The sequence below is a fragment of the Jaculus jaculus genome, chromosome 9, assembly GCF_020740685.1.
Source record: "Jaculus jaculus isolate mJacJac1 chromosome 9, mJacJac1.mat.Y.cur, whole genome shotgun sequence".
NCBI lineage: Eukaryota > Metazoa > Chordata > Mammalia > Rodentia > Dipodidae > Jaculus > Jaculus jaculus.
This window is the reverse complement of record NC_059110.1, coordinates 66,646,539-66,655,299: the sequence shown is the minus strand read 5'-3', so window position 1 is coordinate 66,655,299 and position 8,761 is coordinate 66,646,539. Positions and strand designations below refer to the sequence as shown.

The following is an 8,761-nucleotide window of genomic DNA, read 5'->3' as shown; positions in this document are numbered from 1 at the left end:
GGCTCAGGAAGTAGAGAGCTAAGACTGGAAGTATAGTCATCTTATAACATAATGTTCAATCTGCCCCTCCGTGGCTACATGTACAAAAGGCTATACAACCAACCACCACCCCCAATAAGCCAGCAATGCCAGTAGGGAACCAAATATTCAAGTCCAGGAGCATTTGGGCACTATTCCTATTGAATCTTTAACAGTTTCCAAGAATTCTGTTACTCTAGAGTAAGTTACCATGATAGTTCACTTTCTCATCTTATGGGAACTCTTTTTCATTCATGAACTTTTGTATCATTGATTTTATGTCTGGAGCCTTTTTGCAAATGATAGGTTTTTATCATTGTAGATTTAAAATTTTAGGACTTTAGTGTTTTTTTCCCCCTTTCCCTAAGAAGTTGATCAATCCTAGGGGAAGCAAGTATGCATGTGAACTGAAGAGTTCATTTGCTTAGACACTGATCCTATTTAAATACTTTAGTCAGTCCATTTTAGAATATATATATATATTTTAAATTTTATTTATTTATTTATTTATTTGAGAGCGACAGACACACAGAGAAAGACAGATAGAGGGAGAGAGAGAGAATGGGTGCGCCAGGGCTTCAAGCCTCTGCAAACAAACTCCAGACACGTGGGCCCCCTTGTGCATCTGGCTGACGTGGGACCTGGGGAACCGAGCCTCGAACCAGGGTCCTTAGGCTTCACAGGCAAGCACTTAACCGCTAAGCCACCTCTCCAGCCCTATTTCAGAATATTTATATTTAACTTCTCTCCTGAAATATCTACAATGGCTTATCAAAGATTTTTTTTTTTTTTTTTTTTTTTTGGTGTTACAGCTTTTCTAAATGGCAAAATAGTTGTTTGAGGTGTCTGCAGATGAGAAGTTGTTGAGGCGCGTTTGTAAATGTAAAAGAAAAAAAAAACTAGGGAAGTGCAATATTAAGAGTCAAATATTCAGAATTTCCATTGCTTTGAGGATGGGAAACTCTAACAATTGTTTCGCTGTGAAGGCTATGAGATAAAGTTTATCATCCCTTAACATCCTCAAACATTATTAAGAGGAAATTAAGGACCCTATTTGCTAATTACATTGAAAGTTCTGCTAAAAGTAAAAGTGATTACTTCCAAGGAGTCTTTTAACCATTTCTCCTAGAACCCTGATATCAGACATTTTTAGTTTACCATCTTGATTATATCTCTGTGTCATGTTCATGGGCATACACTCCTTCCTCTATAACTCTAAAAGTTAAGAGTTAAAGTAAAGTTAATATTGGGGGAATGTAGACAACTAGGCTACAGTTCCATTTAAAAAACACGTAACCAGACTTCGGGGAAATTGCAGGCCCAGAGCGTCTGAGCGGTGGTTCCACCTAGGCGGGCGGTGCGGCCGCAGTGCCGGCGTCTGTCCGGTTTCCGCATGCGCTCTCCGAAGAGGCGGAACTAGGACGCCGAGTCTCAGGTTTCCCCCCGACCGCCGAGGGCCGGAAGCCGAAGATGAGCTGCACGATAGAGAAGGCACCTGCTGACGCCACAGCCCTCGTTGAGCGGCTGAGAGGCCGCGACGACGCCGCAGTCATTGAGCAGACCGCGGCCCTCTGCAAGCGCGTGGAAGCAATGAAGCAGAACCCCGCACATCCCAGGAAGAGCATCAGTCAGCCTTGGAGCTTATAATGAGCAAATATGGAGAACAAATGTTTAAACTACTGATGACTAGCAAGAAAGATGATCCAGGTGTAATATTGAAGCTAAAAGAACAGCACTCCAAGGAGTAACAAGCCCACATTGACCAGATAACGGAAATGGCAGCAGTAATGAGGAAGGCTATTGAAATCGATCAACAGCAGGGTTGCAAGGAACAGGAGCGAATATTTCAACTTGAACAAGAAAACAAAGGCTTGAGAGAGATCCTCCAAATAACTCGAGAATCATTTTTGAGCCTCTGGAAGGATGATGCGTCGGAGAGCACGTCTTTGTCGGCGCTAGTGACCAGCAGCGACCTGAGTCTGAGGAAGAGCTGAGTGGCTGTCAGGTGTGCGGCTCCTCGCTCTGCGCATTGCTCCACGTGGCCCCCAGGACTGGCCCCGGCGCATGAATGAACGAGCAGAAAACTTTCAGTCAGCCTGTACCCGCTCTGTAGTGCGTACAAGTGCACTGGCTGAGAGATCACAACAGAAGATGTCCAGTAATGGTCATAAACTACACTCCCAAACGTACCTGAGATGCAGAGGCTAGCTGCCGCTGACGGAGGACAAGGGAAGGCTTTCGGTGACTGCAGCGCGGCAGCACGTTGAGCGGTGCCGGCGCTTTCTGAGTGACCTCTAAGCAGACTTGCACCCTCCCAGTAATGCCTGGGGCATGCATAGATACTCCAAATTTAGGGGCTGGGAAGATGACTTAGAGGTTGAAGACGCTTGCATAGTATTAACCATATTTTAAAGTGTGAGTTTGGCCGTGGTTTATGAGTACAAGTCCCTCATGCCACGGTTCACCCTTCCTGTCTGGTGTCAGCCAGTAGAGAGCTAAGACCAGGAGGCTCCTGCTACCTTCCCATTTGCTTAAACTCGTTGTCAAAGGCAATTCAGGTTTAAAGGCTGCAGGAATGTTTTGTATGCACAACAAAAGAAGTGGTTAGTTGTAGCTAACTTATCAGCAATTACCTATGACTTGTGAGTATGAAATAGTTCAGGAATGAAAGAGAAGGAAGATTACTTTCTAAGAAAGACAATCTTATAATTTCTTACAATAGACACATTTAGCAGGTTAAACTACTTGAAAGAATAAGTTTTGGTTCTTGGTTAATAATGAAAACAAGCTTTTACTCCTTTTTTTGCTGATAGTTAAGAACTGACTACACAGTTCATTGAGCTGACAGTTGAAATGTTTGATGCAGCAAGATAGGTATGCACATCTCAAATTTGGAATTCCTTTGTCTCAAGGAATCTTTTTTCCCTCCCTTTTTTGGTTAACTTAAAATACCTAAGTACTAGATTCAAATATTTTAAAAAAATGTCTGGGATCTATTTTAGCTCCTTCTGGTTTCATAACCTGTAAGTTTTTTTTTTTTTTTTTTTCTTAAGATCTTTCATTCAGAAAGGAGGTGTAAATCTTTGGACCTACATATATTTGTTTTCTTTTGTTTAAAAAAAAAAAAAAAACTCATATTTTTAACGTGTGTTTTTAAAAGCTACCAGATACAGAAATCTGCTTTAACACCAATTGAAGCCTAAATTTTCCTTATTTTGTAGTGATTAGAAGACTGAGTACCAGACATGATTAAACATATTATATTTATATTAATAACATGCTAAAATTAACACAAATAATTCTACTTTTGAGTACATATGTTATGATTTTTACATATAATTTCATATAATTGTAAACTCAAACTACTTTTCACTTGAGAAATTTTCTGCATGTTCAGTTTACAATGAGTGGATGAATGGGGATTATCAGGAAAGGGCTAATGGCCCAAACATTAAGGATTTCTCATTCAGAGGCCTTAACTAGTGTTTTGCAAGTGAAGGTTTTTTATATTTAAGATTTTTTTTTCTATTGGTTTTTAGGAAAGTTCCCTAATTTAATGACATATTCTTTCATGTAGTTTTACCCCAGGTAAGAAATAAAATAAGCTACACAGTTGAGAGTAAGTCTGCAACAGCTCTATTATAAGACATTACTTGATAATTATTTTTATAAATAAATAAGTTAATTTATTGCTTGGATATAATTTCAAGGTCATACATGCTGAGAGATACTTACTTGTTTTTGGCAACAGTTTTCAATCCCTTTTTTTTTTTTTTAATGGAACTGCAAATTTATGTCTGAAAATATGGAATGAATAGGAGCCTATATTGTCAATAAAGATGCGTGTTTAAAAAAGTAAATTAAAAAAAAATGTAACCAGTACGTAAGAAATAAAAATGGTTGCCCTGTATTTATTTTGTGCATTGCACTCTGTGATTAGAAATATATAATACAACTAGAATTCATTCTTGAAATAATTATTTTCCTGTGTTTACCTTTGAAATTTTGTATTAATAAGTAATTTTTCAAAATAGATGCTTGTTTTTTTTTACTATGTTAACACAGTCAATGAAATAAAAAATACTCTGTAGAAAATCTCACCAGTAGAATGGATGAAGGAGAGGACAGCATATATAAACTAGAAGACCAGGTGGCAGATCTAATACAGTCCAACAAAGAGAAAGACAAACTAATAGGAAAGCATGAATGGGAATTTTAAGATATTTGGGACACTATGAAAAGATCAAACATAAGAATTCAGGGTATCGTAGAAAGAGAAGAATTTTACTCCAAAGGCATAGTAGGCATTTTCAACAAAATTATAGAAGAAAACATTCCCCAAATTGGGAAATGTCAATGCAGATACAGGAAGCCTTTAGGACACCAAAAAGACAAAACCTGAAAAGAACCTCTCCTCACCATATTATAAATAAATTAACAAATATACAAACCAAAGAAAATAGATTGAAAGCAGTTAGACAGAAAATCAAGTCACATACAAGGGCAAGCCCATCAGGATCACAGCAGGTAACTCAACACAAACTTTCAAATCCATAAGGGCTTGGAATCATGTATGCCAAGTTCTGAAAGATAACAACTGTCAACCAAGGTTACTTTATCCTGCAAAGCTATCCACTCAGATAGATGGAGAAATAAGGACATTCCACACAAAAGCAGGCTAAAGGGATATTTGAAGACAAAACCCACTGTACTGAAAATACTTGAAAGGATCCTCCATGCTTAAGAGAAAGAAAAACACACATATAAGGAACTTGGAAGAAACAAGCCATACTCAAATACTTGTTAATACTAGAAACTAAAGGTAAAACTGGAAGAAAACACAATAAGAAAAATTCCCCAAATAAATACACACCTTTCAATAATAACTCTTAATATCAATGGCCTCAATGCCCCAACCAAAAGATATAGGATTGCAGACTGGGTTAAACAGCAGGATCCTTCAATTTGTTGCCTCCAAGAAACTCACCTTTTTACAAAGGATGGACACTATCTTTGGGTGAAAGGTTAGAAAACGATTTTTCAAGCAGGGGTTGCTATCCTAATATCTGACAAGGTAGATTTCAGTCCAACATTAGTTAGGAAAGATAAGGAAGGTCACTTTATATTGGGGAAAGGCACCCTCCAAAAGGAGGACATTACAATCGTAAACATATATCCACTGAACATGGGGGCTCCTAACTTCATCAAACTAATTAGAACTAAGGTAACAGATAACACCAAACACAGTTGTAGTGGGTGACTTCAACACCCCACCCTCATCAATTGACAGGTCATCCCAGCAAAAAATAAACAGAAATGCATCTGGCTTAATTGAGGTCATAGAACAAATGGACCTGATACATATCTACAGGACATTTCATCTGAATGCTGCAGAATACACATTCTTTTTATCAGCACATGGAACATTCTCTAAAGTAGACCATATAGTAGGACACAAGACAATTTTTAAAAAATACAGGAAAATTGAAATCCTTGCACTCTATCTGATTACAATGAAATCAAATTACAAATCAATAGCAAGAAAAGCTATAGAACATACACAAAATCATGGAAACCAAACAATACACTACTGAATTTTGAATGAGTCAAATAATAATGAGAACACAACATACCAAAACTTCTGGGACACAGTGAAGGCAGTCCTAAGAGGGAAATTTATAGTTTTAAGTGCCTATATTAAGAAATTAGAAAAAGAAAAAAAAAAGAAATTAGAAAGGTTGCAAGTATACAGTTCAATGCTTCACCTTAAAGCCTTGGAAAGAAGAAGAATAAGGCAAAATGAAAATTAGTAAATGGGAAGAAATAATAAAGATTAGGGTGGAAATTAGTGAAATAGAAACAAAAAAACAAGAGATGCACATAAAAGGGATACAAATTGGAAAGGAAGAGATCAAGTTATTATTTTCAGATGACATGATTCTATATATAAAGGACCCTAAAGACTACCAGAAAACTGTTAGAGCTGATAAACACCTACATGTAGCAGGATACAAAATAAATACACAGAAATCAGTATCATTCCTATATGCTAACAACAAATACACTGAGGATGAAATCAGAGAATCACTCCCACTCATAATTGCATCCAAGAAAATAAAACCTTGGAATAAACCTAACCAGGGAAGTAAAAGATCTAAAATGAAAACTTTAAAACACTCAAGCAAGAAATTGCAAAAGACATTGGGAAATGGAAAGACATCCCTTGTTCTTGGATTAAAAGAATCAATATTGTGAAAATGGCAATCTTACCAAAAACAATATACATGTTTAATGCAATCCCCAGCAAAATTCCAATGGCATTCTTCACACAAATAGTAAAAACAATCCAAAAATTCATTTGGAAGCATAAAAAATCTTGAATATCTAATACAATTTTGAGCACCAAAAATAAGGCTGGTGGATTCACAATATCTGATTTTAATCTATACTACACAACCATAGTACCAAAAACAGCACGGTACTGTCATAAAAGTAGATAAGCTCAATGGAATAGAATAGGGGAGCCAGATGTAAGTCTGGGTAGCTATAGCCACCTGATGTTTGAAAAAAATGCCAAAAATATTCATTGGAGAAAAGCCAACCTTTTAAGCAAATGGTGCTGGGAAAACTGGATATGTATCTATAGAAGGATGAAAATAGACTCTTATCTCTCTCCATGCACAAGAATTAAGTCAAAATGGATAAAAGACCTTAATTTCAGGTCTGAATCTCTGAAACTGCTAGAGGAAAAATTAGCAGAAACCCTTCAACATATTGTTCTTGGCAAGGACTTTCTAAATATAACCCCAATTGCTCTGGCAATAAAACCTCAGATTAATTGCTGGGGTCTAATGAAATTACAAGCCTTTTGTATGGCAAAAGACACTGTGAATAGAGAATAGAGGCAATTTACAGAATGGGAGAAAATCTTCACCAGGCCCTTAGAGGTAACATCTGAGCCACAAGATACTGGAGAGGGTATGATGAAAATTGACCTTAATCTTCTACAGCTTCTCTCCCCCCCCCCTTTCTCTCTCTCTCTTCTCTCTAGCTCTTTTATATTACTTATCTTTTTCTTCCTTCTCTTAGTGGGCACTGACCTGTAACTCCCAGTACCAGCATGTGGCTATCATCCACAATGAGCTTTTGATTAGAAAGACCTACAAGGTTTCCTAAAAGAAAGACAGATATCTGTCAGAGTAATTGATGAACCACCAAAGGTTAGTGATAAGACCCTACTGCTGAAGACACCATATGTGGTTGGCATGTAAAATGGAATGACATGGCTTGAAGCTGGAAGAGAGTCAGTCCCCAGACAGTCAGCACATCCAGTGCCAGAAGGTGCTACCTTTGCAACTGGGGGAAAATGACCAATATCTGTGTAAGAACTCATGGTCTATCCTACTTAGCAGCAAAAAACCTGTCGTGATGCCCACAAGTGCAATAGTGGTGCACAGCCATGGTGGGAAACCAGCTGCCCTTGATTTGGCTAACTGATCCCCTCAGTGGTACAGGACTCATAGCTGGAACTGGGAAACAAGTCAGATCCAAACATAAGCCTGCTCTCCACTATCAAGCTACCACAGATTGTAGGATACAAGAGGGCCTACACCTATTAAATTCTCTATAAAAAAGTAAGGGTTATCTCATTTGTTGGGTGTTAACTTTACTCTCCTTTGGGGAATATGTTTCTCTTTTTCAGATAGACACAGATCCTAAGGTGAGAGCCACCCCATTGTACCTCAAAATAGCCCTGTCTGAAACTAAGAACAATTGGCAAAACAAGCAAGGGTGCTGTTTTCTTGGTGAACCTGGGACTAGCACAAAGGTGAAGGAGATCAACACAGAGAAAAATCAACTCCTACCAAATCAGATATCCAGAGACCCAGAGGCCCCCAACACCTCATCACTGAAGCAGACCAAAAATGCACCCAACATAGCTCAGGGAAATTTTGCGGAAGAGGAGGTGGAAAGTATGTCAGAGCCACATGTTGGGTCATGATATGCAGAGACATTTCTCCTACCCATAACTGTGGGCTAACTCCATAATGCATGACCCATATACCTCAATAAGGAGAGACCAGAGGTAGGACATGGATGAGACTAACAATGGTACCAAATTGAATGTATTCGCTGAGCACAAAACTAGTTAATAAAAAAAAATGTACATAACAACACACCATTGAAAGACAAAATCATGAGGGAAAAGAAAGAACCAACACATGATGGAACCAGACAAAATACATTGTTAATTTAAAAAAAAAAAAGACCATATTCTCGACAAGCTAGGGCAGCCTGTTCTTTGGGAAAACCTACCAAAAGGAAAGAATAGATAAAAAGGACAAGAAAACTGAAAGAGGGAGAGTCATATCTATTTGGAGAGAGACTGAGAGGATGAGACCAGGGCAGGACAGTATTGGCCTGCTAAACTAACTAGGCATTAAATAAAGGAGGAATCCATGTGTACATGTGGAGTATGAATACAGTCTTGCCTGCAGGCTTATTGTAGTGTCACAGTGAAACATTCTCCACACAAATAATAGCCGTGGTTAATAGAGCATAATATTCCCTACCAAGTTCAGGGGGACTCAAAGCCTTGGCTGCCTGACTTTAACATAACATGATACAAAGTCTGAGGAAAGATCTTAATTCTAGAAGTTCTGCTGAAAATGTCAGAGAAACTATTAGAGCCATTAAGCATGTGTTTAGAATGGTATAACCATGTGTTAATTCACCTCTGAAT

The 8,761-nt window shown here is 38.1% G+C and overlaps 1 pseudogene; it reads left to right on the top strand.

The window, feature by feature from the left end:
• Positions 1-1,488: 1,488 nt before the first annotated feature.
• On the top strand, positions 1,489-2,012 carry LOC101602426 (annotated as a pseudogene).
• Positions 2,013-8,761: the final 6,749 nt, after the last annotated feature.